General features: G+C 34.8%; 2 long non-coding RNA genes across 2 annotated transcripts in view; one reads left to right on the plus strand and one right to left on the minus strand.

Annotated features, from left to right (window-relative positions):
* The window catches only part of LOC141566262 (uncharacterized), a 205,693-nt gene that overhangs the window by 46,146 nt on the left and 132,726 nt on the right, over window positions 1-26,821 (plus strand). Inside the window, exons 2-3 of the long non-coding RNA XR_012489263.1 lie at window positions 11,835-11,874; window positions 19,402-19,486. This is a non-coding gene — a long non-coding RNA (uncharacterized LOC141566262). The remainder of the gene's footprint in view (window positions 1-11,834; window positions 11,875-19,401; window positions 19,487-26,821) is intronic.
* LOC141566263 (uncharacterized) overlaps window positions 1-26,821 on the minus strand; it is an 81,127-nt gene that overhangs the window by 32,959 nt on the left and 21,347 nt on the right. The gene's annotated exons all lie outside the window — the stretch shown is intronic.

Genomic DNA, 26,821 nt, shown 5'->3' on the forward strand with positions numbered 1-26,821 from the left:
GAAAACATAGATCTCCCACCCTAATAAAAAAAAAAAAAATCCATCCAGAAAATAAAATTAAAGAGAGAGAGAGAGAGAGAGAGAGAGAGAGAGAGAGAGAGAGAGAGAGAGAGAGGAGGAATGCCTCAATTTGTCTTTGGACCAGTCAGTTTCTCTGGATATGGACAAGATTTTTCATCATAAGTCCTTCAGAGTAGTCATGGATCACTGTATTGCTAAGAATAGCAAAGTCATTTACAGTTGTCATTCCAGAACATTGTTATTACTTTGTAATAGCTTGATTTCTTGGAGGACTTTCCAGGTTTTTTTTTTCTTTCGGAGAGCATTCTGCTCATCATTTTCCCATTTCCTATTCCTATAGAATAATATTCCATGACAATCATATACCACAATTCATTCAGTCATTCCTCAATTGGTGGGCATCCCCTAAACTTACAATTTTTTGCCCTGAGAAGAGAACTGCTACAAATATTTTTGTACATTAGGTCCTTTTCCTTAAAAACAAACAAACAAACAAAAAAAGCCTCTTTTGATAGTGGTATTGTTAGTATGCATGGATTTATATCCCTTTGGGCATAGATCATATCTTTTGGTCATTTATCAATTGAGGCATGGTTCTTTTTATTTATTTATTTATTTTAATAAATTTGACTCAGTTCCCTCTATGTTTGAGAAATCAGGCCTTATCAGAGAAACTTGCTTTAAAATTCTTTTTAGAATTACTACTGCTAATTATATTTTCCCCCATTTATTCTATTCTCTTGTTCCTTTTATCCTGTCTATCCTCAAAAATGTTTCACTTATTGACAAGACTTTCCCTCAATTTGTTCTCTCTTTTATCACCCTCTCTCCTTCCCCTAACCTATTCCCCTCCTATTTTCCTACAGGATAAGATAGATTTCTATGCCCATATTGAGGGTCTATGTTATTTCTTCTTTGAGCCAATTCTGATGAGAGAAAAGTCTACTCATTCATTCTCTCCTTCCCCTTTTCCCTTTATTGTAAAAACTTTATCTTGCTTCTTTTTTCATAGCAGATGATTTACATCATTTCACTTCTCCCTTTCCCTTTCTCCCAGTACATTTCTCTCACCCCTTAATTTCATCATTTAAAAAAAAATCTTATCCCTTTATATTCAACTCACACTTGTACCTTCTGTCTACATATATTCCTTCAAACTGCCATAATAATGAGAAAGTTCTAATGAGTTACACCCATCTATGTAGGAATGTAAACAGATAAATCTTATTAAATCTTTTATGATTCTTTCCTGATTATCTTATTATGCTTCTCCAGCATCCCGTATTTGAAAATCAGATTTCCCATTCAACTCGGGTCTTTTCATCTTGAATGCTTGAAAATCCTCTTATTTCATTGAATTGGTTATCTTTAAAAGATATTTTCTAAATCAGAGTTTCTCAAAATTTTCATCTCAGGAATCTTGTCCCTTTACATTCTTAAAAATTGTTGTGGTTATCCAAGGACCTCCTGTCTTTATGGTTCATATCTAATAGTATTTGCCATCTTATAAAAAAAGCCTGAATGTTATTATAAAATAGTTTGGTTCCTAACAGGGCCTGTGGACACCCTGAAAAGTTCCTCAGTACTCCTAAGGAGCTAGGCAACCTTTTGAGAATCCTTGTTTTAAAAGAAGCTTTTAGAGATATTGAGTACATTCCACCTTCTTCCTCATTATATTGTATCTATTTTGTATATATACAAATGTTTTCATATATGTAACAGATATATACATGTATTGATGTGTTACATATGCATATGCATGTAGAGACATACATACATACACATACATGTTATCTTTCCTGGATAAACTGTGAGTTCTTTGACGACAGAGACTCTTTGTATTCCTAGCATCTAGCACAATGCCAGACACATAATTAGTATTTAATAATTGATCACTCTTGATTTCCTAAAGCAAGGGAGCTTGATCTAGAGCTGGGTTTCTTAAACTGTGGTTCCTGACTCCAGATGGGGTCTCATAACTGAATGTGGATGTTGTGAGATTTTGATTTATTATCAGAAAATGTTTGATTTGTATACCTGTTTTATATACTTATAAGCCTGGGGTTACATAAACGTTTCTCTTGTGAAAAGGAGTTGTGAGTGGAAAAAGTTTAAGAAGCCCTGATCTAGAGGTCTAAAGTTTCCTTCCAGTTCTAACCCTTCCATTCTAGGATCTCATGATTTTGCTTGCTTACAGACCCAGTAAGATCAGGTTGTCAAGGGCTCAATTTATACTTTTGGGAGGAAATAGCAATTTTTTTTGTTAGTAGTTATAAATGCAGCTGTTTTGCTTAAAACATAATGATTTTGAGCAAGAAATGTTTTGGGTTTTTTTTTTTTTTTTTTTTTTTTTTTTGGTTTTTCTTTTTTGTTTGTTTTTTAAGCACAGATTAAAAATGCAAAACTCTGATCTTCCAGGCAGCTTTTGTAAAAAAAAAAAAAAAAAAAAAAAAAAAAAAAAGTTAACACTTTTGAAGAAGGATGTGATAAATATTTTGGTCACTGTAACCTAGAAAACACAAAAGACCAACACTATTAACAAGAAAACTAGGTGTCTTTAGGCAGTTTTGACATTTTTTTTTTTTCAATTCTGTTAGTGAATTCAAAGAACACAGAAGGAAAGAAATTCTGCTGTATCTAAAGAAAACACATTGAAATGAAAAAGTTTTCAGGAGACTTGGAGACATGGTACTTCTCTTGAGAGATTGATCTGTTATTATAATTTATGTTAAATGTTCCTTTTACAAGTGTACATTTTGATTTGAAGGAACAAAAAGGTCCTTTGTTTAATTAAAACTGATCAAATCAAAGTGAGATAAAAAAGCTCAGATAAAATGTTGGTCAGAGGCTGTTCTGAGGACTTGAAGCAATTAATGAATCAATTACTAAGCTACTATACACCAGACATTGTTATAAGTGCTTGGAGATGCAAGTATAAAGAATGAAAAAAATCCCTTCTGACTAATTAACATTCTAATTTTTATGTTTGTATTCATTAACTTTATGGTATACATCATAAAGTTAATGAATACATATATAAACAAAGTATTTAAATAAAAGCTATTTGGGGAGTATGAACACTATCAACTGGGGAACACTAGGAAATGCTTTATGTAGGAAATGGTACTTGAACTATAGGCTAAAGGAAGAGAAAGACTGTGAGACCATTAAGGAAGAAGTGAAATCTAGGTATGAGAAATAGCTAATGCAAAGGCATTGAGATGGAAAATGGAGGAATGTCGACTGAGAGACGAGTTTTGCAGTATTAGAATGTATGGGATGGGAGGGGTAAAGTGTTATAGTAGTGGAGAGGGAATAATATCCTGTGAGGGTAGTACTTTTCTAGCCTTATTGTGAAGGACTTTAAAAGCTAAATAAAGGTATTTACATTTTTTTTTTTTTCTGTAGATTGTAGAAAGCCACTAGAGTTTATTAAATTTTACTGGAGAGTCACAGGAGCAGCTAGGTGGCACAGTGGATAGAGCATCAGCCCTCAAGTCAGGAGGACCTGAGTTCAAATGTGATTTCAGACACTTAACACTTCCTAGCTGTGTGACCCTGGGCAAGTCACTTAATCCCAATTGCTTCAACAACAAAAAACAAACAAACAAAAAAGGGCTGCTACTGGAGAGTCACATGATCAGATCAATGCTTTAGGAAAATCACTTTTGTAGTGATATATGGGATGGATTAGAGTAGGGAAACACTTGAGGCAGGGAGACCAAACAGGAGCTTTTACATGAATCTAGTTGAAAGGTGATAAAGGGCATAAGCTAAGATGGTAGATGTATAAGAGAAGAAAAGGGGTCAGATGCTAGATAGAAGATGCAAGGTTATATGGAGTGAGGGAAAGTGAAGAGTGAAGGATAATGCCAAAATTATTAAACTAACTGGTTAGGACACTGGTACCTCAAATTGATATGGGGAAGTCTGGAAGAGGGGAAGATTTTGGAGGAAAGATGATAAAGTCATGTTGACTTTGAGATGTCTATAGGACATCTAGTTTGAAATGTCCATACACACATATATCTATGAGTCATCAGCATAAATATGATGGTTTAAAACCACAGAAGTTGATGAAGTTATCAAGAATGTAGAGAAAGAAGAGAACTTAAAATTGAATTTTAGGGAACATTCACAGTTAATACTATTATAATAATATAGTAATGTAATATAATATTAATGAGCTAGCAAAGGAGACAAAAGTAAACAAGTTGAAAGAAAATGAGGTGAGAAGAATGTCATTAAAAACTCAGAGAGGAAAGAGTAATAAGGTAAAAAGTAAATAGGAGTAATAAGTTCATTAGTGTCAAAATCAGCAAAGAGCTTGAGAGTAATGAAGAATAAGAAAAGACCATCAGCTTTGACAATTGAGAGATAATTGATAACTTTGAAGAAGGTAATATCAATAAGAGTGATCAGATTGGAAGTCAAATTGCAAAGGACTGAGGAGTTAGAGGAGAGGCAGCAAGTGTAGACAACTTTTTCCAAGAGCTTGGCTGAGAAAGAGGAGATAATATAGAATAATAGATTGAGGAGATGAAGAGGTCTAGTGAAGGTTTTTTTAAGATGGGCAAGATGTGGGCATGAATGAAACAGTAGGGAAAGAATTAGTAGATAAGCTGAAAGTGGAGGGTTACTGGAGATAAAATATATCAGAGAAGACAAGAGGGGAAAGGAACAAGTACACATATAACAGGGTTAACTTTGGCAAGAAGAGGAGGTTATCTTTGACAGACTCAGGAAAAGTAAGAGAGAGTGAAAGCTGATGTCAAGGGATTTTCAAATGAAGAGAATGGGAGAAGTGGAAGCTCATATTAAATGACCTTAATTTTCTAAGTAACACATAGTGTCTTAACTGAGACAGGAGTAGAAGGGGGAGTTGTAGGAATCTTGAGAAGGGAAGGAAAGGGAAAGTTAACAATTTCTGTGGAAAGAGATAGGTAATCAATTAGAGAAGAATGAAAGGACTGCTTTGCATATGTGAGATTTCAGATGAAGTTGGTTAACATGAATTTGGAATGTATCCATTAGCATAGTTCTCAGATTTCCTCCAGCTGTAATCTGCAGTTTGTGTGAGTAGGAAGATGAGGAAGATGGTGGAAATAATTCAGACTGCGATTTGGCAAGAAATGGGCAGTGATAGGATAAGGGGGCAAGAGATTTGAGAGTAGAAGATAACAGAGTTGAAATGGCTAACCATTGAGTTGAGATTGAAGAGGTAAGAAAGTGAAGTTAGAAAAGGAATAATAGTTTGAGGAAGGACTGAGAGGCAGAGGAATGGGAAGATATAATACAAGAGTTTCAGTGAAGAGAAGTTAAATAGTTAAAAAAAAATACAACTTTCATTATTACTCAAAAGTCAGGGAAGAGAATAAGTGCCAATAAGGGATATATTTTGGAATGAGGCCTCCATTTGCACTTGGCTACGGACAGCTTACTGTGGGGTGGCTTCTAGATATGGAATGATAGAATGGAATGAATACAACTGTTTTTGTACTTTGTTCAGTCAGCAAGGTGACAACAGGAAATTGCCCTGTCGTCAGTAGAGGAAGAGAGCAGTATAGTCAGGAGTAGTGAAATGCAGGTATTTTCTAAATTGCCTCATAAGGAGTGAGGAATGAAGGGAAAAGACATACTGAAGATAATACTGTGTCATCCAGGAGGAGATTGGTGGTGGTGTGGGTAAAACCTCTTCTCTCCATTTTTAACCTTAGCATACATGCATCCTAGGGCTCTGGAATCTGTATCAGTTAAATCAATTTTCACCCATTTATAGAAGACTTCATAAGTAAGAATAGGTTAGGGGTGGGAAGTGAACATGAGAGAGGTGCAGTGATAGGAAGTTATAGTCAAGAGAAGGTAAAAGTTTTAAATGAGCTAAGTGGAAGATGTGAGAGTAATAATTTTTAAAAAAATACTATCACAACCACTATTTGTGTGGTTGTGATAGAGTGAAGGACTTAAGTGGTGATATTTAAGGATTCTGAAGAATTGGGTAGTTAAGGGATTGAGGGAATATAAATAAAGGAGGAGCAGGTATGTAGAAGACCCGGAAAGAGCTCTTGCAGAAGGGATCTGAGATCAGTCTTGAAGAAAAGCAGGAAAGTTAGATATCAGAGGTGAATCAGGAGAACGTTCTAGACATGAAAAATATCGAGTACAAATGCATAGAGATGGGAGATGGAGTTGTATGTAAGGAGCCTAATTAGGACCAGTGTACTATAGACAGTAGAGAAGAATTATGATCTAAGAAGACTGGAAAGATAGGAAGTAAGCAGGTTGGAACAAGTTTTAAATGCTAAAGTAACTATTTTATATTAGATTCTAAATGCAATAGAGAGCCAGTGGAGTTTATTGAGCAGGAACATGTCATAATCAGATCTGTACTTAAGAAAAAATTACTTTTCCCCCATTTCTATATTTTGCATAGCCATGTTGCAAAAAGAAAAGTGAAAAAAATATGCTTCAACCTAAACTTACTAGTTTTCTCTATGTAGGGTTTAACATTTTTTAACTTAAGTCCTTTGGAATTGTTTTGGATCATAGTATTGATCAGAATTAGCTGTCTTTTGCAATTAATCATTGTTTCAATATTGCTATTACTGTTCACAGTGTGTTCCTGGGTCTGCTCATTTCACTTTACATCAGTTCATTCAAGTTTTCCCAGGTTATTGTTAAACTATTTCCCTCATCCTTTCTTCCAGTACAATAGTATTCCATCATATTCATATACCACAACTTGTTTAGCCATTCTCCAACTGATGGATCTCCCCTTAATTTCTAATTCTTTGCCATCACAAAAAGAGTTGCCAAAAATATTTTCCTTTTCCTTTGATCTCTCTGAGTTAGAGATCTAGTGACATTGTTGAGTCAAAGGTTATGCACAATTTTATAGTACTTCAGGCATAATTTCAAATTGTTCTCCAGAATGTTTGGACCAGTTCTTAATTCCAACAGTGCATTAGCATACCTAGGAAAAATTACTTTGGCAGCTGATTGGAGGATGGATCAAAATGGGGAGAAACTTGAGTAAGGGAGACAAGTTAGAAAATTTTTGTAATAGTCCAAGCAAGAAATACCAAAGAATTATGCTACTGTGGTGATTATATGAGTGGGAAAAAAAAGATGTATATATGAGATATTGTGATTGTGAAAGTGGAAATGACAAGATTTAACAACATATGTGGGTTCTTATACTACAGTCTCCATAGTTTGGATTGGGTGAAATGTTTTGATTAAGTGTACTTGAAATGAAGAAGGTTATTGAGTGATAGAGGGGAAAAAATTTGGAAGCAAGAAGTATTCAACTTCCCTTCCAGGACCAATGTGTTGTTGGCCAGTGTGAGAGAAGGTATAACCAACATTGGAGAAAATATTCAGGGAGTCAGCATTGTCAGAGGAAAGCCAGCTTCTAGTGAAGACTAATGATTGAAGAATGTGAGAAAAGGAGCTCCAAGATGAAGGGAAGTTTCTTCACTATAGAACTGGGTCTCCTGCATGAGGTTGGAATGAAACCTGGATGAGGTGGAGTTAAAGAGGATGGAGATGAAAAAATAAGTACAGATACAGTAGTTTTTCCTGTATGGCCAGTGAACTACCCCATCATCAAGATATACTAAAGGAACTGAATACAGAGCAATTATTCCAGTAGAGTATTATGAACCACCAGCACACTTTCATATGATTGTCTTCAGAGTTTTAAAGGTTATAACTTGGAAATAATAAATAAAATAACTTTTTGGACTACTAGATCATATCTTTCAGAAAGGTCCATCTTTTGAGTTTAACATTATAAGTTAGAGATGGGTCTCTGACTGATTTGAAGCACTAGATTATAAAGAACTCTTATCAACTTGGATAAGATTGGCAATGCCTTACTAAACAGTTTTAAAGACCAGGGACCAACTGGTAAATAGAAGGGATCTAAGGAAGATCAAAAATCTAATTCTCTATATTAAGAAGTATTTGCTCATAGAAACAGGGTTAACTGGTTTATGGTAACTTTTAAACTTTCCCTCCTTGTATTAAAGTTCTGGACATAAGAGGCACAAAAACCTTTAGAAACTAAAGGAAGATGGTGTGCTAATTTGGAGGATATCAAGATAGAGAAGTTAAAAATCTCTCTTTCTTCTTGGTAATTTAGTTGATATGGAAGCAAAGAAATATTATGATTTTTTTTCTGAAAAAAGAAATGTCTTTTTCACCATAAGAGAGTTTTATTTTATTTACATGTAGCAAAAAAAAAAAAAAAATCAACTTTTGAACAATACTTTGGTAGTGATACTTAAATTTTTAAAAGAATATAAATTTTATTTTTAAACGTTGAACAGTTTTTCTAATGTTACAAAAATTATTCTGGGAAGTCATAAGCTGCTTGAATCTTTAATATTTGAGAATTGTGGTAGAGTATTTTTCATACAGTAAGAGACTTACTTTTCTTGGCTTAGAACAGGATATTTAGAATAGACTAAGAGAACTAAGAGAGCAGGTAGGTGGCTCAGTGCATACAGTGCCTGATCTGGAGTATAGAATACTCTTGGTGCATTCAAATTTGGTCTCACATACTTATTAGCTGTGGGATCTTGGGCAAGTCATGTAATCCTTTTTGTCCCAGTTTCTTCATCTGTAAAACAAAGTAAGCTAGAAAAGGAAATGGCAAACCGTTCTAGTACCTTTGCCAAGAAAACCCCAAGTGGGGTCATGAAGAATTTGAAATGACTAAACAAGCAGCTGAACAAAAAGGAATGAATGGTAATCTGTATTGTTAGAAGAATCACCTCTTACTGATAACACAAAAACTTAGATATTTTTAAATATAAGAAACATATCATCTCAAAGTTCGTTTCCAATGTCCCATCATAGCATGGAGGTGATTTTTGGTTCTTAAAGATTATGTCAATGAAGCATAAGCTCTGGCTGGTTCTTCCGTGCTGGAAGGACAATATTGAGAAGACAAATTTTGTCTTCTATCTGAAGACCAATCCACCCAAAGTCAGAGACATTCATTTATAGTAGATTAGGTGTCAGATGATGATTTTTTTGACTATGGGAACCTATTGAAACAAAAGAAAATATAAAAAAAATTGTCCTCAGTCTTGGGTAGGCCTTTTGCTTCCACAATGACAATGATGAAGTGGTAGAAATGGGACAAATAGCACCAAGAATCATCCTCCTCCTGAGTGTTCTATAAACTTCAATTCAAATTTTCTTTCTTTCTTTTCTTTCTTTTCTCTTTCTTTCTTTCTTTCTTTCTTTCTTTCTTTCTTTCTTTTCTTTTTTTTCTTTTTTCTTTTTTTTTTTTTTTTTTTTTTTTTTTTTGCTGAGGCAATTGGGTTGACTTGCCCAGGGTCACACAGCAAGGAAGTGGTAAATGTCTAAGGTCACATTTGAACCCACGTTCTCCTGACTTCAGGACTGGTGCTCTATACATTGCGCCACCTAGCTGCCACAATCCAGTTTTTTTTGTTTTTGTTTTAATTATAGCTTTTTATTGACAAAACATATGCATGGGTAATTTTTCAGCATTGACCCTTGCAAAACCTTCTGTTTCAACTTTTCCCCTCTTTCCTTCCACCCCCTCCCCTAGATGGCAGGTAGTCCCATACATGTTAAACATGTTAAAGTATATGTTAAATATAATATATGTATATATATTTATACAGTTATCTTGCTGCACAGAAAAATCGTACTTAAACATAAGGTAAAAATAACCTGGAAAGAAAAACAAAATTGCAAGCAAACAATAACAGAAAGAGTGTAAATGCTATGTTGTGGTCCACACTCATTTCCCAGTGTTCTTTCGCTGGGTGTGGCTGGTTCTGTTCATTACTAATCAATTGGAACTGATCCCAATTCAGTTTTTTTTTTTTCTGCTTTAAATATGAGCTGTGTTCAAAGACCAGTGATTTGACATAATGAACCACATCACTGCTGAAATTCTCATGAAAGGCAAAACATGGCAACAAAAAAAGTCATATGCAAATGCAGAGGTGGTTCTTAGATTTTTCTCATTAGAAGTAAGCTAAATTGATTTCATAATATGTCCAAGGGAAAATATTTCATGTGATATTTATGCATCTCATCTTAGTGCTGATGATGAGCAGGAGCCAAAGGAGTACCATGAATCAACATATACTTTAGGGAATAAAGTCTGTGAAGAAGTTGACAAGGTCCTATTTGGTGACTTCAGTGTGAAAGTGGGCCCATGAAAGGAGATTGAAAAATTTGACTTACTTATTATTCAGATATCTCATGTTTATTTATTGCAAATACTTCAAAAAGAGAGTTAAAAAGTACTTATATGATGAACTCTGAATTATATCATACAGACAAACATATACACACACATATACATCCACACATAAAGAACTGGTTATTGATGTAGGAGACATATGAGAGTATGAAGCCTGTGTAAACCATCCACTAATCATAGCAAGATCAAGGTCAATACTAAATTTTAAGAAAGAAGAATATGACCTAGAAAAAATAACAACAGAATTCATATGGAAGAACAAAAGGTCGAGAATTTCAAGGGAATTAATTTAAAAAAAAAATCAAAGGAAGGTGGTCTAGCTGTACCTGATCTAAAGCTATATTATAAAGTGGCAGTCACCAAAACCATTTGGTATTGTCTAAGAAATAGACTAGTTGATCAGTGGAATAGGTTAGGTTCACAGGGCAAGATAGTGAATAAAAATAGCAATCTAGTGTTTGACAAACCCAAAGATCCCAACTTTTGGGATGTGAATTCATTATTTGACAAAAACTACTGGGAAACCTGGAAATTAGTATGGCAGAAACTAGGCATGGACCCACATTTAACACCATATATCAAGATAAGATCAAAATGGGTCCATGATTTAGGCATAAAGAATGAGATCATAAATAGATTAGAGGAATAGAGGATAGTTTACCTCTCAGACTTGTGGAGGAGGAAGGAATTTGTGACCAAAGAAGAACTAAAGATCATTATTGATCACAAAATAGAAAATTTTGATTATATCAAATTAAAAAGCTTTTGTACAAACAAAATTAATGCAAACAAGATTAGAAGGGAAGTAACAAACTGGGAAAACATTTTTACAGTTAAAAGTTCTGATAAAGGCCTCATTTCCAAAATATATAGAGAACTGACTCTATAATATATATATATATATATATATATATATATATCATTATATAATATATCATTTATATATAATATATAATATTATATAATATATATATATTTATTGCACATAATAGACAAAATAATTGCTTTAAAAGTACTGAAGTCGAGCCTTATCTATTTAAATAAATGGAAGATGAAAAACAATCGCTATTTCTTGCAAAACTTTAACTAATGCAAAATAATCCAAAAAAACCTCTTAGCTGCAAACATTTGAAGTTCTTGTCAAATGAAGTGAAATGGTAGCCAAGGAAGGAAATACGCATTTAAGTGCCTACTATGTGTCTGACACTGCTGTGTGCTTTGCAAATATTCCACTTGATTCTCACAACTTTAGCTCATGATTTCCATTTTACAGTTGAGATCACTGAACTAACTAGACAGAGGTTAAGTGCCTTTCCAGGGTTACACAGTTAATCTGAGTGTCTGAGACTCAATCTGAAATCAGATCTTGAATTCATGATTAGGGCTTTGTCTGCTGGGGCATGTAGCTTCAATTGTACAATTGAAAAACAATAGAAAATTATAGATTGAGAACTGAATGCGACCTCCTCATTATCAACCTCCTCATTTTAGAGCTGGTGAAACTGGGTCTTGGAGTCTAAGAGAAGTTAAGTAACAATCTAAAACCTTTGTTTTTTAGATGAAGAAATTGAGACTCTAAGTGGACCTAAAGTCAAACAGTAAGTAGAAGATATGAAATTTGAATGAACATCATCTGATTTCAATTCCAACACTCTAGGTAAAAAAAAAGTACACACATCTCAGTCTATTGAGATTGGTTTGAGTCCCAACTAAACCACATCTCAAGAGCCTTCTCAATTAAAGCTCAAGAAGGTAAACAAATTGATGGAAAATGGAATACCTCTGCCAGTATTTCAATAATAATCAATTTTCAACATTGGTGAAAGAGAAGCCAACACTTTGGGATAGTAACTTCTTTGTCCCTATATAGTGCTTATCCTGCAGTTTCTGGTTGCCCTACCATTCATCTCTAGACTTTGTTACTTTCCTTCTCTACTAGTCATGGCTGTAATTTTTCTCCTACACCTATACTCTTAGTATAGCACTACTGGTTGGGGAAACAATCTTGCTTGCTAGACTTTATACCCCAATTGCTATGTGTTTTGCCCATTACTACTTTGAGGATCACTTTTAAAAAATATATATATTTTATATAATAATATATTATATATAATATTTTATTATATATATTTTTATTTTTTTCATCTTTAAAATAAACTTGAAAATGATTCCTGTATATAAAGCTATATAAATGTAAGTTATTCTCACTTTCCCATGTCCAGATCAGATTATATAATTATGAGACACAATGTGTGGTATATAGGGAAAAAACAGAAGAACTTCTAGGCTCATAATCCCACCACCTTTGATTCTTATACCTGTGGATCTTGGGCAAATCATTTAATTTCTCTGAACCTCACATTCCTCATCTACAAAAGAGGGGGTTAGACAAAATGACCACTGAGCTCTCTTAAAGCTTTAGAATTAAGATCTCATGACTTGCCTGAATTCCAATTCAGTGAATATTTCCACTTTCCTTGTAGGAGAGGTTAGGAAGTAGGGGGAGTATTTGATCTCAGTTGGTAATAGTGTTTAGGGATCTTATGTTGTCAGAGTCTATATTCCCTCCTCCTTTATTTTTTTTAAAATATCTATAATTTTAAAAATTAATCAGAGTTGTCTTCATTACTAAAAGATGTATCTTGAATCCCACCATTATTTTGACTTCACATGGGAGATATATGGTTCATGTTTTTTTTTTAAATTAGTGATGTCACACTTAGAAATAAAAACAACTAAACTGAACATATAGATCCTTGTAGGTTCTCTGGCTGCATATTAACTTAGAACATCATATATCTATTATCTATGTTTTATTATGTTTTATTTTTAAAAATATTTCCCAATTAAATTTAATCTGGCTCAGATAATTCTGGCTATATGCCATGAAGTCCATAGGCCTTATGTTTGACACCTTTGCTCTAAGTAATGTATTTAATAGCATCATGATTTTGTTCTGGCAAAATTTGTTGCCAACAGAACCCCTGCTTGGTTTGTCAGGCATTTTGAATGACGGCTATCATCAGGAGCATCAATGTAGATTTAAAATTTTTCCATGTTCTAATTTCTATGTAAACTTCAATTTTAAAATGTGATTGCTCATTGAATGTATTTTTGGAGAGATATTTACAATAATTTGACTGTTTGTACCATATATCTACTTCAACTTGTGTAGTTCTTTGACTTTGCTATTTGTCTAAAGGAATACTATTAGAGCAGCTAGATGGTGCAGTGGATAGAGAACCAGCCCTGAAATCAGGAGAACCTGAGTTCAAATCTGACCTGAGACACTTAATGCTTCCTAGCTGTGTGACCCTGGGCAAGTCACTTAATCCCAATTGCCTCAGAAAAAAAAAAAAATCAACTATTGGGCTTATTAGGCTGATGCCAATTTCAATTTGATGACAAGTACCATACTCTGAAGCAAAAGTATCCATAAATATCTCACAAGCTAAAGTGTTATCATTTTCCAAAAGACTTTTTTTTTAAACCAAGGAACATATACTGGAAGTGGCATTCCTGTTAGTCCCTTGGAAGAACATATTTCAGCAAAGAAAACAAAAATACTCTACTATATACTGAAGAGCTATGGCCCATCATATAACAATGCATCAAATCTTAGAAGTTATTCCTGAGATTTTTCAGCTTCATAAGAGATTAAATTCTTTACTATTTTCATATCCAGCTATGGTTGGACAGCATTCAAAATGTTAACAACCAATTTCAAATTTTCCAACCTATTATAACTTTGTTTTAGTTGTAAAAGAAACTTAAGTTGCTATTATCCATATCATGGTATACTACCATTTCTTTTCTTTCTTTCTTTTTTATTATTAAACCTTTTTATTTTCAAAACATATGCATAAATAATTTTCAACATTTATCCTTGCAAAACCTTGTGTTCCAAAACTTTTTCTCTCCCTTCCCCCCATTTCTTCCCTTACATGACAAGTAATCCAATATATTACCACATTTCTTTACCACTTCTCCGAGTCTGTTTTATACCTTTTTTTCCTTTCATCAGATTTGGGTTACATTCTTGCTAGGGATTCTGTTGTCTGCCAGTTAAAATAGTGAAGGAATTTTTATAAAAGAAAAGAATAGTTTTACTTACCCTGTAAGCTCATATAGTCATAGATCTAATATTCCACAGCTAGACTTTGGTAAATATTGTTGGAGACTATAACATGAGCCCATCTCTCGTTGTGTTTTTGAAGTCAGAATCTGGGACCTTGAGGATATACAATAACTGGATATATTTTCTCTGGATAATTCTCCCATAAAGATCACTGTGACATGCTGTAGTTGGGTCTAATCTTTTGTTCCCAAACAAAGAATTCTATTTCATGCTGAAGTCTCTGGGTAAGAGGTTCCTCCCACCCCTGTGTAGTATGCCAAGTCTGATACAGGTTGTCCTGGTACCTGAGGCTTAAAATTTAAAGAAATAAGGTGCTCATAGCACATCTGACATTTTGACAGTTAACAAAAGGAAGTTCACTTAGCCATGGTAGGGGAATGATATTCATTAAAGCTACAACATGGATTCAGCTAATACAAACTTCCTTGTGCTTGTATTGGTTCTGCTTCTAGTCTGCCAGTCAGAAGTCTGAGGGAGGAACTACCAGGAAGTTGTGTCAGGGACTCTAGCCTTTAGACCCCTAAGCCAATTAAGCATTGATGATACTTTTTATACTTCTTAAGTGGAAAAGTTAGCTTATTGCACATGTGCCAAGATCTAAAGATAATGTTCCTATCATTCTTAAGATATGAGGATGTTGCCAGGCTACAAAGGAATAGCCCAATGGCTGGTAAAAACTTCACATAGAGGGCTTATACTTTTAGCAAAGAGCACCATGGCCTACAAAAAGAGAAAGAGTATAGGATACACCCTTTCTGATTCTTTTTCAGAAATTCATGAAGAAGATAGTCTTGTGACTAATTGATGAGTATATCCAGCTGGCTATAATTGACACTTCTGGTTAATATAGAAATAGTAGCAACAACTCTGCCTTAGTGATGCTAAATACATCCTTGAGATCTGTCAAGAGGGCTGTGTTTGAGTAGAATATGTACTTATTTGAAGCAATACTTATAGAAATGCAGGGAGTTAATGTAACCTTTCTTGAATTACAAAGCAAGGTCTGGATCATGCAGTCAGTGTAGCTGCTACAATTGAGAAAAGTGCCTGTGGATGATATACAGCTTAGAAATTTATAATCCTCTGCTTTCCATTCTGAGTCTTAGTTCTCTGCCACTGACTAGAGCCCCCAGTTTGGGGGGGGGTCTATGCACCTCAATTCCATCAAACCACTTAAAAGCAGATTAGTTTCTTTTTTTTTTCTTTTTTTTTTTTTTTTTTTTTTTTTTTTTCTGAGGAAATTGGGATTAAGTGACTTGCCCAGGGTCAAACAGCTAGGAAGCATTAAGTGTCTATGGCCAGATTTGAATTTAGGTCTTCTTCTTGACTTCGGGATTAGAACTCAATCCACTGTGCCTGCCTGGCAGAATAGCTTTCACAATGGAATATTTGCTGCAAACATATAGTAAAAAAATTTTTTTCTCCCAATTTTGGAAGTACAATTATAATCCCCCTATATCTCGGTCTCAGAAGAGTCAGAGAATTAGGTTTATAGTTCAATTTAATTCTTTGGTAATACTAGTTTTACTAAGTTCAAGTCCAAAGGTCCACTGACCCACCATCTTGCACCCTAATTTCTTAACTGAACTGGATGTAATGTATTTGGAATGCTAGAGCCTAAAATCTCAATGGCTTGAGCTTTTGGACTGGAGACTCCATTGTCTGAAACTAGAACAGAAAGGGACAAAGGAAACAGACTAAACCTGAGCCTATTTCTTGGGACCATGTGGTCTAAGGGAAGGGGGGAAGTTCTCAGACTTCTTAGCCCTCCTCCCTTAGTGTATGGTGTCACCTTCTGAGAGTGAATAAGTCTTTTATCATTGGATGTGCTGGAAAGAGAAGGAAAGTCTGTCAAATGAGGTCATTTTAAAGATATGGGCAGTCTCTGGTATGTAACAAATGGTATTCTATGTGGGGTAGTTTGGGCATGTGCCAAATCCCCATTAGACCCTTCTTTTTATATTTGCTTGTATCTGATAAGTTATAAGCTCCCTAATGGTAGAATGTTTTGGAATCACCAGCATCAAGCACATTGTTCAGGTAGTTTTGTTATTCAAGATTGTCCAACTCTCTGTGACCCCATACCAGGCCAATATTGTTTATGAGGCTTTCTTAGCAAAGGTATTAGAGTGTTTTTTTTTTGCCATTTCCATTTCCAGTGGATTAAGACAAACAGAAGTTAAGTGACTTGCCTGGTAATAAGTGTACGAGTCTGGATTTGAACTCAGGTCTTCCTGACTCCAGGCCCAGTATTCTATCTACTGAGTAATCTAGCTGCCACTCTATTAGTAAGTGTTTGTTGACTGAAAGCTACATAATAAGATCTGAATTATTTCTCATTTATCACTAGAAAACACTTTTCCCCTTAGCTCTATAATTCTGTAGCTTTCTCCTAGTGTGTTGGAATGGTGGGTATTTGCTTTGTGGGATGAGATAAAACAAGCCCCACTGGGGATAGGGAAATTTTCAGGGAGGAAAAAGTGAGAGGAAAACAGTGGGTGCCTAGGATTAGTAGGTGATTAACAGACTGAGATAATCAGCAAGTCTGAGGAAAAGGGACACAGTTCAAAGTGTTCTCCAAGTGAGCAGTCTATAATAATTTCTGAGGTAAAAATCCAGAAAATATTCAAAGGGCTAGGCAAGAGAACATGGTCAGAGTCTTGGAGTAATAGATCCAAAACTTTGGTGGTATTGGAGGTCAGGGTTTGCACAGATCAAGGTTAGGCAAACATTATGGAAAGGGAAACACAGGGACTCGGCTCCAGATGATTTATTTCACATGAAGAATCTGTGTTTCTTTAAGGAAGTAGTCAGCAGGCCATGCTCCAATCCTCCCTAGCTGAAAGTAGTGCTCTTGTGTATTCAGACATATTTCAAAAGTTGAGGTGGAGTTAGGCTACAGTGTATGGAAATTTATTAGTTTTGAGCAGGGCAGCCCACCACTATAAACCCTAATATTGGGAAGCTGATGCTCATTAAACATTTGATCTAGCTGAGCTGTAGTATGATAAGCAGAACAGGGTCTATACCAGTTCTGGCACCAATAAAGTGAGTACCCAAGAGTATCAGGGGGGCCAACAGGCTGACTGGGGAGATATCAACTTGCCTGTGTGGAAATGGAACAAGTCAAAGCTTCGGTATTCATCAGCAGGAGAATCAGGAATGTGAATGGCTGTTGTATTTCTAATCTGGGTGACAGAGAAAAAAAAAAAGAAAAAAAGAAAGGAAGGATGGAAGGGAAAGAGAGATACAGAGAAAGATTGAGCAGACCCCATGAGCAAGACAGAGAGAGAGTTAGTTTTAATAGGATAAAATTAACTAGCTCATTCTATCTCAAGCCCATAATGATAGCTTCATTGGAAAGGTTATCTAAACAACTCTGATAACCTGTTTAGAAATGGTGGAGTTACCCAAGAAACTATTTTAATGACCTAGAAAAAATAACAACAAAATTCATATGGAAGAATAAAAGGTCGAGAATTGCAAGGGAACTAATGAAAAAAAAGTCAGAGGAAGGTGGTCTAAGTGTACCTGATCTAAAGCTATATTATATAGCAGCAGTCACCAAAACCATTTGGTACTGGCTAAGAAATAGAACGGTAGATCAGTGGAACAGATTAGATACAAAGGACAAAAAAGGGTACATCTATAGCAATCTAATCTTTGACAAACCCAAAGATACCAACATTAGGGACAAAAATTCATTATTCGGAAGAAACTGTTGGGAAAACTGGAAATTAGTATGGCAGAAATTAGATATGGACCCACACTTAACACCATATACCAAGATAAGATCAAAATGGGTCCATGATTTAGGCATAAAGAATGAGATCATAAATAGATTAGAGGAACAGGGAATAGTCTACCTCTCAGACCTGTGGAGGAGGAAGGAATTTATGACCAGAGGAGAATTAAAGATCATTATTGATCACAAAATAGAAGATTTTGATTACATCAAACTAAAAAGTTTCTGTACAAACAATACTAATGCAAACAACATATGTGCCAAAATGTTTGTGGCAGCTCTTTTTGTTGTAGCTAGAAACTGGAAGATGAATGGATGTCCATCAATTGGAGAATGGTTGGGTAAATTGTGGTATATGAAGGTTATGGAATATTATTGCTCTGTAAGAAATGACCAGCAGGAGGAATACAGAGAAGCTTGGAGAGACTTAAATCAACTGTTGCTAAGTGAAATGAGCAGAACCAATAGATCATTATACACTTCAACAACAATACTGTATGAGGATGTATTCTGATGGAAGTGGAAATCTTCAACATAAAGAAGATCCAACTCACTTCCAGTTGATCAATGATGGACAGAAATAACTACACCCAGAGAAGGAACACTGGGAAGCGAATGTAAATTGTTAGCACTACTGTCTATCTACCCAGGTTACTTATACCTTCGGAAGCTAATAATTAATGTGCAACAAGAAAATGGTATTTATACACATATATTGTATCTAGGTTATATTGTAACACATGTAAAATGTATGGGATTACCTGCCATGGGGGGAGGGAGTGGAGGGAAGGAGGGGATAATTTGGAAAAATGAATTAAAAAAAAAATTAAAAAAAAAAAGAAAGAAATGGTGGAGTTAGTTGAGGACACAGGTGAGTTGACTATGAAATGCCACAACATAATTTTGCATATAATTATTACTTCTGAGTACTTTATTTTTTAACATTTGATATTTTGCCTTCTATGTCTTATCAATAGAAATGCAAAGTAAGTGGAAAATGTATTTCATGGCATAGTTTACTACAGATGACCACTTCTGCATGGGTAAAAGTAGTGCTGCTCTCAAAAATCCAAAGTGATCCTAAAGGTCTATCAATAGCCCCATGAGATACCATGAAGAGCTCAGCTTCTTGGATGCACAGATGACAAATTAGGACACTGCAGCCACACTATGGTGTACTAATAAATTCCCTGCTGAAAAGTATTTGTGTAACAGATTGTACCAAAAACATCTGTATTTCAGGTCTGGAGTCTTTGTTTAAAAAGAAAATGTGTCAACTCTTTAAGTAACTATAGGCCTCATCAGCAAATGAAGAGGAATCAAGATTGTAAGTATTTTTATTTGGAGGTCAATCTAAACTTTTCTCCGAACTTTTTTTATGGTTCTCAGTCAGATATTTCATCTTAGTTTAATTGGTGCTCTCCATGGTCCAAACTGAGTTTTGTGTGGGGTTCAGGAGCAAGGCTCAAGGGAAGTGGGAAAGATTATCAGGTTCTTAAATTTTTGGCTTCTTTGGAACTTGATGTTCCTGTGTTCCTATACCTTAGTCTGCTGATATGGCTTCTTGGCTTTGGTACTATGTCCCAAAACTTGATCAATATTGCTTATAGTTCATTGGTATGATTCAGTGGAAAGATTGCTGGATTTACAGTTCAAGGTCCTGAGATCTTATTCTGATCATATCACTTACTATTTATATGAACAGAGAAAAATCATTTGACTTTTTTTTTTTTTTTTTTTTTAAGCCTTGGTCTCCTTATTTGTATAAATATCTCTATCTGTGATCTTGTGTTCACAGTGCTCTACATCCTAGTGGTAGAGGATTTGGTAACACAATAGTATGTTTAACTCATTTACACCTTTAGATAGTTTAAGAAAATTCAAGTTTGAAAACAAAACAGTAACAAAAATGAGAGTGTATGTGGAGAAGGCTATATGAAAAAAAAAAACCAACACTTGGCCACAAGATTAGAAAAAATTACATCAAGGCTGAATTATAAATTGCTACAATATTAAACTATTCATTAAGTTTTTGAACTTAACTTTTCTAATAAAGTTTTGAAACTATCATTTGGATGTTAGAAGATAAAATTAACATGTATTGAGTCAACTTATAGTAATTATTGAAGGAAAGAATCTTGCTCATATGAATAAATATGAGTTCTTAAGGATACAGTCTTTATAATTAGATGTCTGGTTAATAGCAAAATGATAAGTTTGGAAATATGTCCTTTGAAAGTTAGAATTAGCTTGCTTTACCATTTCATGGAAGTGCTTGATATAAATGTTTTATTATTGTTTTAAATAAATCTCTCCCCCTCTCAGCTTTGGAGCTATTTGGACAAAGAACACGTGGCTAAAATAATAAAAATGGGAATTTCTTGAATTTAAATAATATACCTAACAATTTTGAGGTGGTCTGGACTTATGATTTTACTAGTGTAGAGAATTCTTGATAATCATCTTTGCTGATTAAGATCACTAAGTCATCTTCAGCTTATAGTCTTAGAGAATATCTAGGGCACTAAAACATAAGTTGACTTGCCAGTGCTCACACAATTAGTATATGTCAGGTCTTGAAACTAGATTTTCTTGACTTCAAGGCTGTTCATTATTATACACTACTATTTTTTCCCCTGAGGTAATTGGGGTTAAGTGATTTGCCCAGGATCACACAGCCAGGAAGTATTAAGTGTCTGAGATCTGATTTGAACTCAGGTCCTCCTGACTTCAGGGCTTGTGCTCTATCCACTGTACTATCTAAACTAGCTGCTCTTCTATACTACCTTTTTAAGTTTAACAATAGCTATCTAAAAATAGACCTTGCACTTCGAATTCTAGAATTTATGCATGATTCAATTTTAATAAAAAGACAAATGATTTTTTTCTTTCAAATAAAAGATCATCCTAATAGGTCTTCCACTGATTATTTCCCTGTATTTCTACATTTATTTACTTGAAGTTTTCTAAACAGTCAAATCAAAACATCATTATTCTTTGCACCTGCTTATAGCCTAAAGATGAAACTGGGGACATGCAATCAATCAGTCACTGAAAAATCTGCAGTGGAAAGATTTAACACTTGGCTTCCTTCCATTAAATTTCTGTTTTCTCAACAAAAGAAATACAGGCCTTTCATTAATCTAGTCTTTTCTTAAAAATGAAAACATTCAAAGCTTTTCAGACATAATTTGTCTTTACATGAAAAAAAAAGATGTAATTGATCTATATATTGATCACTATATTCCTGCTGTTTGGAGAAGTATTTCCAGAAGGCAGCATTCTGCCCCTTTACTTTTTCTAGGTTTCTTTACCTGTTAGAATAAATGGTAACACTGTCCTATTTGTTTAAAAAGATAGCTTTTATTGCAAAATATGATAAGATTTTTCAGGTCCCAGCAAGTGAGTTGGTATATGTGTCTGAGCATACTTGAATGGCAATGCAATTGAGAAGGACCCACTTGTTTTGCATAACATTGGTATTTGCTGTACATCTGTGCTGTTTTCCCATAATGCAAAATGTTCATTTCTATGCTGAACCTCCTCCTCTCCCCACCCTTGACTGAACTTCATTCCTGTCTCTCGATTAAGGGACCTAGATTTGTTGATAATAGTGACATCTTTGGTTTGACTCAAGTACAGAATTTTGGTTATTCTGGTTCATTCATGGGTTGGATCATGTCCCTTTCCTCTATGTATATTCCTCCCCTTTTCCCTACTCCCACACTGTAGTTATCATATTATGAGAGAGCTGCTTTTCACCTTTCAGGATTTTCAGCTGCTTTTCACAATAGCTAAATATTAGCCATTAGGGACTGCCCTCCAAAAAACTGGATTTATTCTGATGAACTTTGGAGACATTGTAGGAACCAAATTATTGGTTTCCAGAGTAGGTGGAGTGGGCTGCTCTGCTTTCCAGAAACAGAGAAAATTGTCCAGATGCTTTCACCTAGTAGTAGGGAATCTTCTTGGGTTTTTGCAACAGTGCAAATTGTTTATTGATCTGTATCCATAAACAGCCAAGGCAAAGGCAGTCTTTGTATCCAACAAGCTGCTTGCTGGGCTACTTCACAAATTAAAGGAAACAGCTCTTTGTTAAATATTGTGGAGATGTATCTCTAAGAACAAGTCAAGTAAATATCTTTCTTAGAATTGAAGTGACCCATCCTTGAAGTGAATTTAACAATTGGAACAGTGTCAAGGGATTAGGATAGACTTTGTCAACTAGGAATTGTTGTGAAATAACTAAATAATCAATTATTATAGGGTTTAGTCATGTGTTACTTACATTTTTTTTGATCATTAAACATAAGAGCTAGAAGGGACCTTAGATTTCTAGCTGAATATTCTAATTTTATAGATGAGAAAACTAAAATTTAGAGAGGTAAAGTGATTTTCTACTATAGTCACAGTATAAGTAAGTAGTATGATTTAGATATTAAGTCTAGTTCTGTTTTTCCTAGCAAGTAGAGGTAGCCACTAATTTCTTTCTTTCTTTCTTTTTTTTTATTAGATTTTTGTCTTTTTAAGTTTACAAGTATTTATTTTCTCTCTTCATCTCTCTCCTCATAGGAAAATAAAATAAAACTCCAGTTAAAAACTTTCATGGTCAAACAGCTACTTATATTTTTATATTTATTTAGCTATGTGATCAACTACTTTTGGTTGTGGCTGAAACCATAATATTTTAGTATTGAGCTATTAGTATAGTGTACATTTGGAGAAGCCCATGCAGCTCATCCTTTAACTTTCTACAGCTTTTTATAATCAATCCTGGTCATTCTCTTCATACTTGACTTCCTTAATACTTTTTCTCCAACTTGTCAGAATTATCCTTCAATTTAATTGAAAATGGATTTGTTGAATGCATATTATGTGCAAAGTGTTGAGAGTACAAAGGAAAAATCTGAAAAATAGTCCAGGAATTTAAAGAATTTACATTGATGGATCATATATTTGGTGGTCCCTTATAATGAATGTTGCCCACGTGTCTATCTTCAAATGTTTCCTCTCAGAGATCTCCTTAGCTCTCATGAATTCAAATAATTCTATGCAAATGATTCCAGCTGGTATGGGGGTACATGTCTTTAATCTCAGCTGCTTAGGAAGGCTTAGTCTGATAGATCTCGAGTTTAAGGGGATTAAACTGCAATCAGGTATGCTGATTAGATGTCCCAATTAAGGTTAGCGTTAATAAATATAATAACCTCCAGACACTGAGGATTAGAGAAGAACCAGGTTGCTTGAGAGTGGGCAAAGTGGCCTAGGACAAAAATAGAGCAAATTAAATATTCTGTGTCAGTCAGTAATAGATTCAGGCCATTGAGTGTTTATCACCTTCACTTATAGCCTGGGAAAAATAGGGGGACCCAATCTTTAAAAAAAAAATCTATGCAAATAATTATCAAGTCTATAATACCAGACTGTACTCTTTGCAGGTACACACCTGCAAGTTTTTTCTTTTGTGATTCATGAACGAAGTATTTCAGGATCTATTGACCCCAAGAGTAGTGATTTATTTTAGGAATATCCTCATTTAATCTCAGGGCATTGCTCAGCATGCTATATGAATTTGTTCTTTCTTCTGGTACCTGTGCCAACATGTTGTTTGCTAAGATGGAGAAATATCAATACAATAAGGAGAATTTCACATTTTTGGAGCAGATGTCCAAATGACAAGACTTATTGGGAATGTTCTTTGCTGTAAAAGCTAGTGGTCAGTTTCATGAATGTTTTCATGACTTTTTATATGTTTTCTGAGGATTTTTTTGATCATATATACAACATGATAACTGTCCAGTTATCCTGCATTCAGTCTTGTGAAGAATATATTTGGGTAAAATATTTCTTGAAGAAATTATCAGTCTTTTTTTTTTTTTTTTTTAAAGCAAGAGTTTTTCTTTAATTCAGATGATCACATTCATGTTTCAACTCTTCACATTGCCTTAAATCCAGTTTCTAAGCTAGTTTTTTTTTTTTAAAGGATCCAATTTCATACAGACTCATCTACCTTCTGAAAGGTAGTGAAAACACATTGTATAACAACCAAAGCATTTCCAATATATTAGAAAACATACTTTGGCCATCACACTTTCCTCCCCACTCCTGTTCTCCATTTTGATAGTATAGCTATTAGTTATTTGACCACCATTGAATACATTTCATTTATAAAATAAATATTTTTCAATTTAAAAGTTTAGATACATATAGCAAGGAGTATAGGATGTGTTCAGGGAAGACTAGAGAATTCCTCTGGTAGGAAAGCTGTTAAGACTTTTTCAGGTCTACTTTCCACCTGAACCACTCAACTCTTACCATGTCTCCAAGAAGTTGTAGCACATACAGAGAACACTAGTAAATCATCGTGGCAGATAGGCTAAACAGAGTATTCTTAAACCCTTTAATAAGTTGGGGGGGATATCTACCCCAAACATGCTAAGGTTTTCCAAGTAGAATGGGTGGATGAGAACAATTTTTTTTATTGCCCCGAAGGCAACTGAAGCAAGTATTGTGGAGTGCTTAGAGCTTGGTTAAACATCAAAGATGCCAAGGTTATCCACTGCATCCCAAACCATCTCTAGTTGTCTTGATTTTTGTTTTGCCAGTGGATTTCAGTGACTCTGGAAGAGAGAATGTGGCCTGTAGTTTTGTGCAACTCTGCCTCAGTTAAGTCCAATTTTTGTGAGAATCAAAAGATTATCACTGATAGGTTAAAAAAAAAGTATCTCAAAGTCCTCTGGTGATAGGCAAGTGACAAAGCAGCAGGTGTGGATATATTGGGAGCTATAGTTACAACCCTACATACAGGTAGTCCAGTGCTTCATCTTTTCAGTGGTTTGAAGGGTTATTTCCTCATTGGACTAGATTGGGTCCTTTTTTTCAAGCAGTGGGATTTGACAGCCCCTTTTTGAAGGATTGTACTGCTCACCTCTTGGCATAAGGAAAGAGCTAGAAAAAATACCCTGAAAAAGTGTCTTCTTCATCTAACCCTGGTCTGTGACTAAAACACAAAATATGTACAGAAACTTTTACAAAGATGGTTCTATTCACCATTGATAAAAGAATATGTGCATGCTTATGGACAGCACAAAATCCAATAAATCTGAAAAATGAACAACTCTTGTTAGAGAACTCAGCAGATATCATATACAGATAGTAGTCCTGAGTGAAACAAGGATGGTGAACAAAGGCCAGCTTACTGAAGTCAGAGCTTGATACATGTTTTTCTGGAGTGACAATTCACTTTAGAGTAAAAGGGAGCTCTGTGAAGCTGGTGTAGGTTTTGCAATCAAAATTGATTATCAACAGGTTAGTCTACCAAAGGGCGTGAACAATAGGCTCATGACAATGTGATTGCTACTTACAGGGAAGTATAATGCTGCTTTCATCAACACATATGCTTCCACCATGATGAATCTGATGAGGTCAAAAGAAAAATATTGTGAAAACCTGGATATTTTCATCATAAACGTGCCAAAACTGGACAAATTTTATAATTCTGAGTCACTTTAATGCAAGAGTAGGCAGAGAATGCTTGGGAAGAGTGGAGTTGGAAAGAGCAAATAGCAAGTCACTTAATTGCGCATCTCATGATGTTCTTTTCACCAAGACTATCTTCCATTTACCTAAATGCAATAAGACTTTGTGGATGCATCCTTAGAGCAAACATTAGCATTTAATAGAATATGTCATTGAAGAGTTATTTCCTCATTGGACTAAATTGGGTCCTTTTTTTCAAGCAGTGGGATTGGACTGCCCCCTTTTTGAAGGATTATATTGCTCACCTCTTGGCATAAGGAAAGGGCTAGAAAAAATACCTGAGGTACTTAATTAAAAGTTTAATTTTAATTAAACTCCATTAAAAAGGAGAAGAGACAGATAGGACATAAGAGTGATGAAGGCGCTGTGTGGTGCAGAGTGCTGGACTGATCACAGACATATCCTCTCCAAACTATATATTTACATTCAACAAAAGCTGTACCACCAAGGCAAGATGAATACCAGAAGACTTAATATCAATAGGCGAGAGAAATTCTCTAATAGGAACAATTTGTTGCTAACCTACAGGAAAAGCTGAAGCAATACATAGTTGGCAACAGTGGAGCAGAAAAGGAATGGGCTGCTTTCAGAGATTTGATATACTGCTCTGTATTTATTCATCTGGGCCAGACAACTCACAAACATTAATATTGGTTTGACAAAAATGATGGGAAAATTCAGAATCTGCTAAACAAAAAATGAGAATTCCATAGGGTTTACCAGCAGGATAGTTCATCTATCTGTAAGAAGATAGTGTCTTAAGTCCATCAAAAGTAAACTCCAAGGGAAACTTAGATGCAGGATTCTTGGCTCAGAAAGAAGACAGATGAAATTTTACACTGATAGTGATATTTCAAAATACTTGCATGATGCCCTGAAGACTATTTATGAATCAGACATAGGATACTTCTCAATAACTTTGTGCTGAATAGAGCCACATTGATTAGTGATGAAAACATGATCCTGGAAAGGTGGGCTGAACACTTCCATAGTCTTCTCAATAGACCATGATTAATTAATCTGAAGCTATTGATCATATACAGATTGAAGTCAATTCTTCTCTCGTCAAACTTCCAATTGAAGAAGAGGCTTTGAATGCTCTTACACTCTTCTCATGTTGCAA

The sequence above is a fragment of the Sminthopsis crassicaudata genome, chromosome 4, assembly GCF_048593235.1.
Source record: "Sminthopsis crassicaudata isolate SCR6 chromosome 4, ASM4859323v1, whole genome shotgun sequence".
Classification (NCBI taxonomy): domain Eukaryota; kingdom Metazoa; phylum Chordata; class Mammalia; order Dasyuromorphia; family Dasyuridae; genus Sminthopsis; species Sminthopsis crassicaudata.